This window comes from Pleurodeles waltl, chromosome 4_1, assembly GCF_031143425.1.
Source record: "Pleurodeles waltl isolate 20211129_DDA chromosome 4_1, aPleWal1.hap1.20221129, whole genome shotgun sequence".
In the NCBI taxonomy this organism is placed as follows: Eukaryota; Metazoa; Chordata; class Amphibia; order Caudata; family Salamandridae; genus Pleurodeles; species Pleurodeles waltl.
Genome location: NC_090442.1, coordinates 850,418,422 through 850,431,771, shown reverse-complemented (window position 1 = coordinate 850,431,771; position 13,350 = coordinate 850,418,422). Strand labels below are relative to the sequence as shown.

The window sequence follows — 13,350 nt, the reverse complement described above, 5'->3', positions numbered from 1 at the left end:
TAAAGCCTTCCAAAATGTTAAATGATTTGGCTTCATCCACAACATGATAGGCAGTTTGTTCCATTCCTGTCCAGTAACAACAGAGAGGTCAGAACCGCAGAATCTAACCTTCCAATTTAGGCACAACAAGAAAATTAAGAGGGTTGAATGCGTTTGGAAAATGGCTTTATGACAGAGACACAGGAAATTAAATTCACATCTTTTCTGGACAGGAAGCCAATGAAGTTTGCTAAGGTATATGGAATTGTTTTCAAGTTTACCAAGATTAAAAATCTGTCTAGCAGCTGCATTCTGAATTAATCGCAGACTTTGATACTTTGGAACAGCAACATGCAATAGACCAGTCTGCTTAGAATTAGACTTGAATCAGAGGCCTCCTAGCCTGCAGCAGAAAAGAGGAAGAATCTTGTTTAGTTTCTTCATAATTAAAAAGCAGATAGCGATAATTCCCGAGATTCAAAAGACAGTTTGGAATCAAGTACCACCCTTAGTTCGCAAGCAGCTTAATCCATTTAACACTTTGGAAAATCTTTTCTGAATTATTCGTTTGGTCTAGTAAACTACAAAAAGTGTTTAAGCAATTGCAAACCCTCTGATTTACAGAATCTGAGAATTTTCAACTGGTAAAACATTTTGTAAATCAGGCCCCTGAATACCAGATTATTTTTACAATTCAGTTGCCCTTATTTGGATACAGTCAAGTATTACTCTTCTTGGAATGCTGTACAAAAACCAAAGCATTGAGTCACATGATGACTATAATCTCCCAAGAGCTTTTCTAGGTATCTTCAGACAATGCACTTTGTGATGCAACCTGATGTAAAATGTTATACAGTAAAGTTGATTTATTCAATTTTGTTAGCAAACCAATTGTGGCAAACATTAGAGCAATCTACAAAATCTTTGCTTTGATAGCTGATGCATGGGCCAAGGTGTTATGCACATCTACTAGTACCAATATGTAGTAGCTGGTATCTCCAAATGACTGGTTTATGAGCCCAATACTTGAAGACAGTTCATAGGTTATAATATACACCTAGTAGGCTACATTCCTGAATGTGCCATTTAGGCTCCAAATGCCCAAGATGTTTAGTTGGCAATACCAATGATGTAAATATCATTGTTACCTGAGATACTTTGTCTGAATTGCAGGAAGGGAAACTTTAATCACGCTATATAAGATATTGAATGAAGACATGACTCTTACTCCACAATTTATTTTATTAGGAGTGACACAACTGGTCTCAATATACTATCACACTCAACAAGATTTTGGGGGTCATTCTAACCCTGGCGGTCCAAGACCGCCAGGGCTAAAATGACGGGGGCACCGCCAACAGGCTGGCGGTGCCCCGCTGGGCATTCTGACCGCAGCGGTTTGGCCGCTGTCAGAAGTGGAAAACCGGCGGTCTCCCGCCGGTTTTCCGCTCCCCATTTGAATCCCCCATGGCGGCGCAGCTCGCTGCACCGCCATGGGGGATTCTGACAGCCCATACCACCATCCTGTTCCTGGCGGTTCGCCCGCCAGGAACAGGATGGCGGTATGGGTTGTCGTGGGGCCCCTGCAGTGCCCATGCCAATGGCATGGGCACTGCAGGGGCCCCCGTAAGAGGGCCCCACAAAGAATTTCACTGTCTGCATTGCAGACAGTGAAATTCGCGACGGGTGCCACTGCACCCGTCGCACCTTCCCACTCCGCCGGCTCCATTCAGAGGCGGCGTCCTCGTGGGAAGGTTGTTTTACACTGGACTGGTGGGCGGCCTTTTGGCGGTCGCCCACCAGCCCAGTGTAAAACCCAGAATACCCGCAGCGGTCTAATGACCGCGGTGCGGTATTCTGGAGGGGGGAACTCTGGCGGGCGGCCTCCGCCGCCCGCCAGGATGAGAATCACCCCCTATGTTTGTTTCCACTATAGCGGGCAGGTTAGCAATTGCCAATCACTGGACAGAAACTACATCTCTTGATTATTTGTACTGGTATCACAGGATGTGCTTAACATTTGAGATTGAAACAGCAATATATCATATCAGAAGTAAAAAGGGGAAGACGATTGCAGTGAAAGTGTTGGCTGTGTTCCAGAAAACACTGGATATCTGTTGTCAGGATTATGTCCAAGTCTTAACTTAAGTTCATCAGAGAGCCTCTATGGTTTATTGCGTAGGATCTTAAACTATCTATTATGGATTTTGGATGTATCTTTCTCTTGAATTTGTTAGGCAGGGAAGGCGGAAAGCGCATTATTCATAAGATTATATTCTTGAATGCGGAACTATGCATTTTGTATCAATTGGTTATATCTTGATTTAGCTCAATAAAAAAGGAAACTTAGTCATATTGGTCTCACTGCAAAATCATGCTTTAAATTGAACATTAGTCGATGATAATTCACCAAAACTGCTGCTAATTTCCAGTTGGTCTTTTTCTAATATATCATATTTGAAAATGTGTTCAACATGTTTTTCTTTCAAATGTTTTCACCACATGAGAATGAATCATTTACAATTTTAAATTTTAGTGGCAATCCAGTTTCTAGACAATGTAGATAGGTCTGTGTTTCATTAAGGCATATTTTGCATGATTGATTGCATAGTTGAATTGACAGAAATAGAAATAGGGCTATGCTAAAACTCTTATTTGCCACCCAACAATTACAGTGAATAAATTAGGTGGAAACATGCAACTGTCAATAGAATGCTGTTAAATATTTGATCCAACAATGTTTCTATTTCATTATCTCTGTTTGGAACTCAAAGTTTTAGAATTAGAATTTGCAATTCAGTGTTCAATAGGTCTTTCTGAACTGCATGAGTCATGCTGTCAACACAAATATTCTCTCTAGTATTTCAAAATGTAAGTAAAACTGTTGTAGGTCATTTAATAAATGAACATATTTCATGTTTTGATTATATATTGTACTAAATTCCTCTTGTCCTTTTGAACAGTATGATACATGCACATATAAAGCACACAAGAGGAGAGGCTAAGCATAGTAACATGATAGTTTGAAAACCATTCAAGCTCACCAAAATACATATGGTAGGTGTCCTTGTGTACAAGAAGAGATGTAATTATTTGTTCTGATGCATGAATCTAATTTCATGCTGATGTTTACTAATGCTTGATACCTGGCTGCTCTGAGTTAGATATCTTGTTATGGATATCACTACTTACATTTTAGTTCCAATGTCAACCCTTTGTTGGAGGGTTGTCTGAGGCTCCTCAATGCAGAGCGATGCCAAGATTATGAGCAGTGCATCCTCCTGCCTAGCTGAATATGTGTACGCATAAAATTGTATTTATCATGTATTACATCATCAAGGTTACAAGATTTTCAAACATATTGTAGGCTACCCTAAGCAATATTGTTTTGTAAGTTGGTCACCCTTACATATAGTAGTATTAACTACCTCAAGTTTCTAGCAGTTACATGTTCAGATAACCAATATTGCTTTATCAAGATTCATAGAAAACTCATGTTACTAATTTTGATAGGCAAAGAAATTTAGCATTTCCTCTTCTGTGCTGTTCCACATCATGATAATATAATTGCAGTACCTGTGTGATAAGCACATACAATTTGTAATTTATCGAATTTCCCCACCCCAGACATTTCACCTCTTTTACCAATTTATACAGAACTTGGCATACAGAGGGGAAACTTGCTAAAGTCCAAAAAGCCTTAAGATAAGCCATTTCAATTAAGAGATGAAATGATGAACAATACATAATTAATGTCCACTTATTAACTTCTGCTTATTCATTTATATGACTAGGAAGAAGTTAATAAGTGGATATCAATTACATACCAAAGGCAACAAGGAATAGATTGAAATCAAATTAAAATTATTAAGTAATTGATTTACAAACAGTATGATTTTCTGTTTACAATAGTGTGTGGACATAGAGAGGAAAAACAGCCTCTGAATATAAGTTGATGGATGAGACCCAATTGATGCAAACTGGTGTTTGCAACGATGAGTAATATTTGAAAGTATCAGAAAAATTGAAAAAAGGTACAGCCACAAGATATTATTGGTTAGAAATTTTATAATGTGTTTTTGTCTCAATTTTGCATCTCTGTACATAACCGTGGGCACTTTAAGATAATTTAATAGTACTTAGGTTACCAATCTTAAAAGGAAGGAAAACTTGGCTTCCAAGATGGCTCCTACAGATTTCACACACATCAGCCACAAGAGCATAACAAACAATCTAGGTCATTTACAGTTGGTAGGATGGACGAAACGATGCAAATGGCATCCGCCTGCTCCCACCACACTTATGTTTACTCAACCAATTTGGAGTGTGGGGGCTACTGATTGGCTGCCAGTGGTACCTCAAAGAGTTCTGCTGATGGTCAAACAAAGGCAATAACCTATCATCCACATATTCTGTCTTTCATGCATTTGAGTGTCCCCATAGGACAGTGTTCCTGGACAAGTAAAACAAGCAATGACCCCATGTGCAGTGAGAAGACTTCCTGTGCATCAGGGTCACTGGCTTTTAGTTTTTCTTCAAACAAATGCCTACTTTGGGAGATTGGTTTAATGCCATTGGGTTGTCGCTCTTCCTTTCCGGGTGCACAAAAGGGGATGTTAAAGGAATATCTCAAGCACCAGTCACAAAACAGCACAAACAGCTGGAAACTATCTGGTTTACCTTGTGGAAATGCCAAGTAGCCACAGCACTGACATAATGTAGATGCTGATGATATTTAAATACATATTAGCATTCCGAATGAGCCAGAGAATAGAAAGGAAGTGCATGATTGCCTCCAACACATACCAAAATGGATGACTGACAAATGGCTGTGCTAAAACTGTTATTTTATTTATCAAGTCTGACCCTTCCACCCTGTAGTAATACATTTGAGTGGATATTTCTCTACCACTTTAGTTAATTTTCTAAACAAGAAAATAGTTTTCCACCATGTTACTTCTGTGGGATAGGCTGACTATTGCATTACAGCAACTAAGTAACCAATCACAAAAGGAGGGTGAACACTGCCTGGCATAACAGCACACAATTAAGCCAGATATATTGTGGGAATTGCATGGCATGATAACACTCACTTCAGTTGAAAGTCTTTAGTATTCACCATTGTTGGTGCGACCATTGATGTGTCTCTCTAAATATTTGTTTCAGGATTGTTGTCTTTCTTCAGAAGAGCGTAACAAGTGAAATTTTGGGGTGCTGAAATGCTGCTCATAGTCTTTTCAAGTTTCATATCACTCCCAGAGAACAGATGCATCCCAGGGCTTGTCAGAGCAAAAACTCAGCAAGGATCCAGTTACAAAAGGAGAAGGGAGAACACTGCCTGGCATACCAGCATACAATTAACCCAGATGGACTGAGGTAAATGCAGTGCATGCTGACACTCACTTCAGTTGAAAGTCTTTAGTATTCCCCATTTTTGGTGCAGAATGTGCTGTGTATCGTTAGACATGTGTTTCAGGATTGATGCATCAGTGAGTGGTAAAGAGACCTGAGAAGACTTTGGGAAGGGTTTCTAACACCCCAAAACAATGTGTTGTTGTCTTCTGAAGAATTCCAACTATCCTGAAACAAGTGTCTAGAGATGCACCGGCTGTGCCAACAAGGGAAAAAAACTAAAGACTGTAACTGAAGTGAGTGTTATCATGCACTGCCCTTACCATGGGATGATCTGAGTTCTAGAATGTCTGGCAGTGGGCTCCCAACCTCTTTTTGTTGAAAAGGATCCCTTGAAATAAGAAGCTGAGGAGGTATGGTTGATGCACCTGTACCCATTGCGTAGTACAGAGACCTGAGAAGACTTTTGGCAGAATTTCCAGCACCCTGAAACAATAGGCAGCTCTCTACTGAAGAATTACAGCTATCCTGAAATTCCTGTAAAGAGATACACAACACTAGCTGCACCAACAAGGGTGAGAAACTAAATACTCACTGAAGTAAGTGTTACTATGCACTGCATTTACCATAATGCATTGATATGAACTGAGTGCTGTGATGTTGAACAGTGTATACCCACCTTTTTTTTTAATGACTAGTTAGCCCTCACCATAGTGGTGACCCTTTCAAGCACTGACTATGGTCACAGAGTTAATGGGGTTCTCCCAGCTAAAACACAGCGCAAACTATAAAGAACAAATGCCACCACTGATGCCTCGTATTTGGGTGGACCTGTTCCAGTCATACTACAGCATACCACCAGCTTTAAAACTAATCTGCTGGTGGTCTATTCAACAAAGGATAACATTCTAAACCTTTGACTGGTCCACAAAGCCATGCATACTATAGGCTGGGACAACCCTTACAAGCTCTACCTTCCATGTCTCCCATGCAGACACCTAACACAGAATTCATGGCATCAATTCACATTGTTTCCAGCAACAAGGTAGTTTGTTCACAAACAGCCAAAGCCCCATATATTCAGATGGGATGCAGGCAGCTTCACAAATCCGGATTTGTCATGGAGCCCTTCGCAAACGTTATGTCGCTGCTCCTGCTCGCCGAAAGACAACAAAATCAACTCTACCATGGATGACGACAACCCGTAAGTACACACACCCCTACCTATAACATTTAAAAACAGCACGCTGTGCCAGCAAACACATTGTAGATTGGGGTCTACCATGGGCAGCAGCTACACGTTTCACACACCACACACTCACTGAAATACATCAACATGGACACCTACACACACACAATATGCACACTTCGGCCACCTACACATACACTGCATGGGAACACTATACAATTACACCCGCCACACAGCTCAGGGACACTGAAGGCCACACAACATTCTCACACACAGCAACAACAACACAATAACTGCACATATACAAATAACATACACGCACTCACACCCAACACTAGCCAGGGACTGTCCACACATACAACAAATATATCCCTTGATGTCCCGTGGAACACATACAACAGCACTATGAAACTACCCAGCAATTGACACACACCTCACACACATCACACCACAATGGAAGCACAATGGCATGCACGATACAGGGAGAGACAAATAGACAAAATAGACAAAGGACAGCATGACAACAAAACCTGCACAGTTGGGATGGGAGCATCAGGACCATACATGGAACGAGGGTGCACTGGGACACCTATCACGTTGAACAGGGGCCGTAAACCACATGTGCACAGGAAATGGCCCTACATGGATCTCAGGGACAAGCAGTATCAAAAGAAATTGTCATGCACAGCTACACAATCGGGAAGGGCAAGTCAACAAAACACACACAATTCCCACTCTATGAGACATACCCCTACACAAAACACCTACAAGGAACACACTCCTTAATGGACACAAGCACACTCCAATTCAAAGCAACCTAGCATAAATGAACACGCTCTATGCCTACACTGACAAAATATAAGAAGGCCACAACTCATGTATACATTTGCCAAGTCCAACACCATACATGTCTACATCACTCAACACAAAAAGAAATACTTACCATGATAAACACTACACAATGTCATGACACCAATATTGCTTCTACACACACATACCTATCACACAACAGAAGTCCTTACCTGGGGAGACAACAGTACTGCACACAAACTCACATACTGCAAACAACACTGCATGGAGCAGGAAGCAGACACAAACACACACACAACTACAGGCACACAACCAAAGTCATTCTGGAACAACAGAAAGCTAGGAAAGGAATAGCAGGACAAACTTATACCCAACAAACCAACAACTGATTGGGTTTATTAAATTACCAGTTCATAAATCCAAGGCCATAGGCCAGTCCATTCTGAGGTGCTCAAAAGACACAATTGTGGGCCCCTACTTGACCCCTAATTGCCATGTAACCTCCACAAAAAGGGGCATTATGGGGCAGGCAAGCAACTCAGAGATTATCCGCAGAAGAGGTGGGGGTTTGAGAAGGGTTTGGGTTTGGGCTTGGGAGGGGGGATCCTTCTTTGGAGGGGTGGAACTCTTTTTGGCAGGGGTGAGGGGTTGGGTGCTTGCAGGGTGTGCAGGGTAGGCCTTTGAGGTGTAAGGGGTGGCATTGAAGAGGGGGTGAGGTCCTTTAGGGTGTGGTATGGGGCAAACAGGGGTAAGGGCAAGGTCACACAGGAAACGTGTATTTGACACATGGGGATGGGAATCAGAAGGGGGTTGGGATTTGGAGGTTGAGAGAGTGGTCTATTGTGTAGTAGTGGATGTCTTGGGTGTGTGCTTGTGGGAGGTATGCTTGTGTGTAGTGGGTGACTGTTGAGTGGGTGAGTGAGTGTGTTTTTGTGTCCTGGGTTTGGGGGAATGGAGGTGCCAGAGGATGCTGGGGTGGGTGGGTGGCTGTCTGCTGGAGTGGCAACTGCAGGTATGGAGGATGTGGTGCATGTAGGTGTGTCTGTAGTTGTGGTGGCTGGGGTGGATGTCTGAGGGTCTGCTGGTATGGCGACTGTGTGTAAGATGGGTGTGGTGGCAGCTGTATCAGTGACTGTTGATGTGGTGACTGTAGGTATGGCAGAGGTTGTATGTGTGATGCTGGGGTGAGGGAGTGTCAGGGCAAGTTTTGACTTGCTGTGTCTGCGGGTGTTGTTTGTGTATGTGCTGGTGTGTCTTGTGATGCTTGTGTTTGTGTGCGCTATCTTTGTCTATTGAGGAGGATGCATGAGAGTCTGTCTGTGTGCTTTGGCTAGGGTGGGGAAGGGGGGATTTGGACTGGGAAGTGGAAGGTGGAGGGGGACGAAAGACAAGAGATGACTGGCTGCTGTCAGTTTGGAGGCCAGAGTCTGAAAAGACCTCTTTAGGACAGCCTGTGCACCGTGAATGCCCTCCAGGAATGCGTTGGTCTGCTAGACTTGGGTTGTCAGTCCCTGGATGGCATTTACAATGGTGGACTGACCCACAGAGATCAACCTCAGGGGGTCAATAGCCATCTCACTGAGGGTAGCAGGAGTGACAGGGATTGGGGTAGAGGTACCTGTGGCAAAGGAGACAGTGTGTTTGTAGTAGACTTTTGTACTGTGTAGGAAAGAGAGAACAAAGACCTTGCCATCGCTAACAGAAAGACCCCAACTTGTTGTCTAATGAAAAACAACATTAATACCTACATCTCAGACATGGCAAGCATGGCATCTGTCTGTGGATGAATCCCTGATCCCAAACACATGTGATGCAAACATCACTGCAAGTCATTCCACGTTGCAACCTAACAGTCAAAGTACAATGCCCAATCATTACACAGGTGCAGTGCACCTCCTAACATGATTCCACATCAAGGGTTCATATGAATCACTATGGCCCTACTTGTCATGTCCCTCATGGCTAATGAAGTTCTACATGACTAATGTCATACTATGAGGCATGAATGTATATTCAGATGACATATGATGGTGACACATTCCTGTCTGTGGCTCCACAAGAAATGGACAACCATTGTAGATTTACCATTACCACAACAGTACTCCATGCATATATATGTGAGAGACTCCAGACATAATCCTATCCACATGGCTAGCACATGCCTAAAACAAGTGCACTGATATGTATCCTAAGAGGAATGGAGCACATGCAGACATGTAGGCAGAAGTAATGATGGCTGCAGAGATTATACATCACTCATGACAATGCACATTCCCCACTTTCCAAGGGAAAGTACTTTGCTACAGCTACCAACAATTAGCCATGTAAGTCATGTCACATGTATGATTGACACCTATGCATTACAGACTGCAGTTAGGCACCAGCACCCATCATACAGATGAAAAACTTGATCCTGGGTGGCAGATGTCAACCTACACATATCCCCAAACACATGGCAGAGTACAGTGACACACATCCTACAAATGGACTATAACATTTTGGAGGAGTGAGCTGTTGGTGAAAACTAACACTCACCAGAGGCGGTCATTCAGAATATTTGTATATTAAACACAGCATTTGTGCTCCCTGCTGACAAATGGACTGAGGATTCCCCACATGTTTTCCTAGGCCCAGGTCCAAAAGGGCCAGCACATTGCCCCTCTACACAAATTAGCTCCCAAATGATCTGTGACACATGACACATTCCTCATTGTCAGACAAATAAGTCAGTACTTCATTCAATCACCTGGCAAAAGGTCAAGCAGGAATTTGCCTTGTACTCACCCCCTTGTGGCTGCTATGCTGCTATGATGTCCTCAAATGCCCATCCAACTCTGGGTAGGCCACTGCAAAAATGCGGCCCATTAGGGGGGTCATTGTCTGATGGGCACCCCGTCCATGTTGGGAGGACACCCCCATCTGGGCCTCCGCGATCTTCCGGGCCCAGCCCCTCAGGTCCTTCCTCATCTTCTGACAGTGGGCACTCGGCCAGCAGTGGCACCCAGGTTCCGCACCTTCTTGGCTATGGCTCTCCATATCCCCTTTTTCTGATGCACATTGACCTGCATGGATGCAAAAAGACAAGACAGGAAATACATGTCAGTGTGCCAAGCTAAGAGCATTGTGTCTTGACCATTCTGTCCATCTGTGGCACATAGCAGTCACTGGATACACTCCCCAATAGACCGCCCTACACATCACCCAGCTCTGGCCCTGCAGTGACTATGTAGGCCAATTGTGACTTTTGTGGCACATGAATTAGCAACCTGATGTTGATCGTAAACACTATGGAACACTTCACACAAAGTGGCAACTGACAGATAAACCCCTCAGCCAAGAATGCATGCAAACCTCCGCTACCTTTGAATATCACCCACAGCTTACAGTCCCTATGGGCCACAGCCAGCCTACAAACTGCCCCATCACACTTGGCTCGCAATGAAAGGAGTAACATGTTGGGCACAGGAAAAGTCAAGCCTGTCCATGTGTGGACATGTGCAGAGACAGATGCAGGCACATGCCACTTCAGGGGGTGGGGTCTGTGTGTCTCTTCAACATTACAATACACACTTCCATACATGCGTGTCCCCTAAACCTAGAGTACCTTCTGAAAAACCTGGGCATGCATTGTACACGTCCCGCTGAATGCCCAATAAACAAAGTCAGATATTATGGCTCATCTGTGAACAACATCCTGTTTGCACTAATACAATTATACAAATGCAAGGACCCTGCACAGGACATTTGAGCTGGATGAAAGAAACAACAGGGCTGTTGGATCAAGGTTGCTGTCAAGGCTACATAACACACATTGTCAAAGACGATAAGAGCCTGCCTCTAATACCATTTCCATTTCAATCAGTAGACAGAGGCTGAAGAAGCTTCATATTGGCACAGAGCCATGATTTGGCATCACATAATATGCTGTGCAGGGTTACAGGGTGTGGGCACAGTGTCACACTTGCATAGCAAAAGGAAAACCATACAAGCCCAGATTTTGACTGCTATTATGAGAAACAATAGGCAGGCCCCGGTTTCTGCAGACTGAGCAGACAGACCTACATTAAACACCATATCTGACAATTACATGCATAACAGTACATCATGTAGCCTACAGCCAATTGCTATGTGGTGTCTATTTGCAGAGCTGAGGGGCATAGTGACTCATTATCTGGCTTCCGAACAACAGTCCAACAGGGCCAGATGTGGCCTGAGATTACTGTGCCAATGTAGACAGAGCTCAACTTACAAACAAGCAACATGTTCAACATGCATTCACCCCTCCTGCTGTCAGGAAATCACATGAGACCACTCATTAATAATATCTTCTGGCAAGAGTTGCCTCAGGATGGCTGTTATCTCACGTACTCATGTGTATCCAACAAACATTAGGTCAACGAACACTCAATACACACTCACCACATTGTCTCAGGACTCAATACCTATCTCTAGACACAGAAACTTGTTCATTGACTCACTCATTGAGGCACACTGACAGCACCTACAGGACTTTGACTCTACAATCTGACAAACTGGGACAAACTCTAGGCTATTTAAAGGTAAGATATGTCGAAGAACTGAAAAAAGTGTGCACATTGGGCACTTACCTGCTACTCTGGTGCACCACAGAGCTGTTCATATAAGGGTAGGACCTCCTCCACAAGCTTCTCCAGCTCCTCAGGTAAGAAGGCAGGGGCCCTATCACCTGTTGGACGTGGCATGATTGCTCCCAGAGGCGGTGCACAGCATCTCAGGTAGAAGAGGTCTTGCTGGCAGCAGTGTCAGGAGTCAAGTCAGAAATTCAGCAGAATATGGTGCTCATGTCCAGCACATACGTGACGGTCACCGCTGGTGGACACAGCCATTGGGCCAAGACCTCCACAAGCAGATGGTTGACCTATGGCGGTGTATGCCAAGGTAACATCCTCCTACTGCCACAATGGCTTCTGCCAGCACTCTCGGGTGATTCCTCATGTCCAGTGTAGTAGGTCAAGCATCTGACATTTTAGAGGCATACAATATGACTAATTTCTTTTTTTGATGAGTCACAATTCCGTATATGTTGTTCAGGCAATTCATGAGTGCTTACCTTGTCCTGTCATGTAGGTCGACCAATTTTGTCATTCTATTGGTATAACGTCAAGCACATATGACAACAATAATTAGGGGAACAGCCCCCACTGCCTCCCCTACGAGCAATTTAGGATTTGGGGCATTGAATCACAGTCCGAGTTACATGCACATATTATTGCTGTCCAGATAGATGATGTGTACACAAATGTAGAAAAGCAAGGGGGAAACGTGTCACTTCTGTGTAATTGTGAGTGGTGATGGGTATTGTGTATCACGTTCTAAGCTACCCACATGCCATGTCACTATTCACAAATGGCATGTATTATGTATTTTGCAAAGGACACATTAAATGATGGCTATACTCTCCTTTTGTCCCACATAGTTGCCCTGGAAGGGAAAGGATCAGACAGCCTGTTGTGCACTGTCCACTGGCAGATCTTCAGGCCATGAAGGACAGACATATCATCCAGATTAATCGCCTGGATAGGCAGACAAGGCTGAGATCTTTGTTGTCAGTTGGAGCCAGATCTGAGGTCAGCCATCAGTCATCCACATAGCATGCCACCTATCACTCAAGTCATGGCTGTGTTGCACTTCCTGGCCACAGGGTCCTTTCAAAATACAGTGGTCCCATCTGCCTTGATGTGCCAGCCTATGTTAAGTCTGGTCTTGAAGGATGTACTCTCAGCAATGTTGAAACACCTGGACAGCTACATCCGGTTTCCTCAGTGTGAGGATTTGGCTATGGATTGGCACACATCCCACATGTGGTGGGAGCCATTGATGGTATACATGTGTCCTTGGTTCCACAGCATGGCAATGAACAAGTCTATCAGAACAGGAAGAACTTCCATTTCGTCGATGTCCAAGTTGTTTGTTTGGTGGACCTCTTACATTTTCCAGGCCTGTGCCCATTATCCTGGTTCAGTCCATGATGCCTTCATCAA

General features: G+C 43.7%; 1 protein-coding gene across 1 annotated transcript in view; it reads right to left on the bottom strand.

Annotated features, from left to right (window-relative positions):
- LOC138287203 (solute carrier family 23 member 1-like) overlaps positions 1-13,350 on the bottom strand; it is a 665,436-nt gene that overhangs the window by 608,607 nt on the left and 43,479 nt on the right. The window lies entirely within an intron of this gene.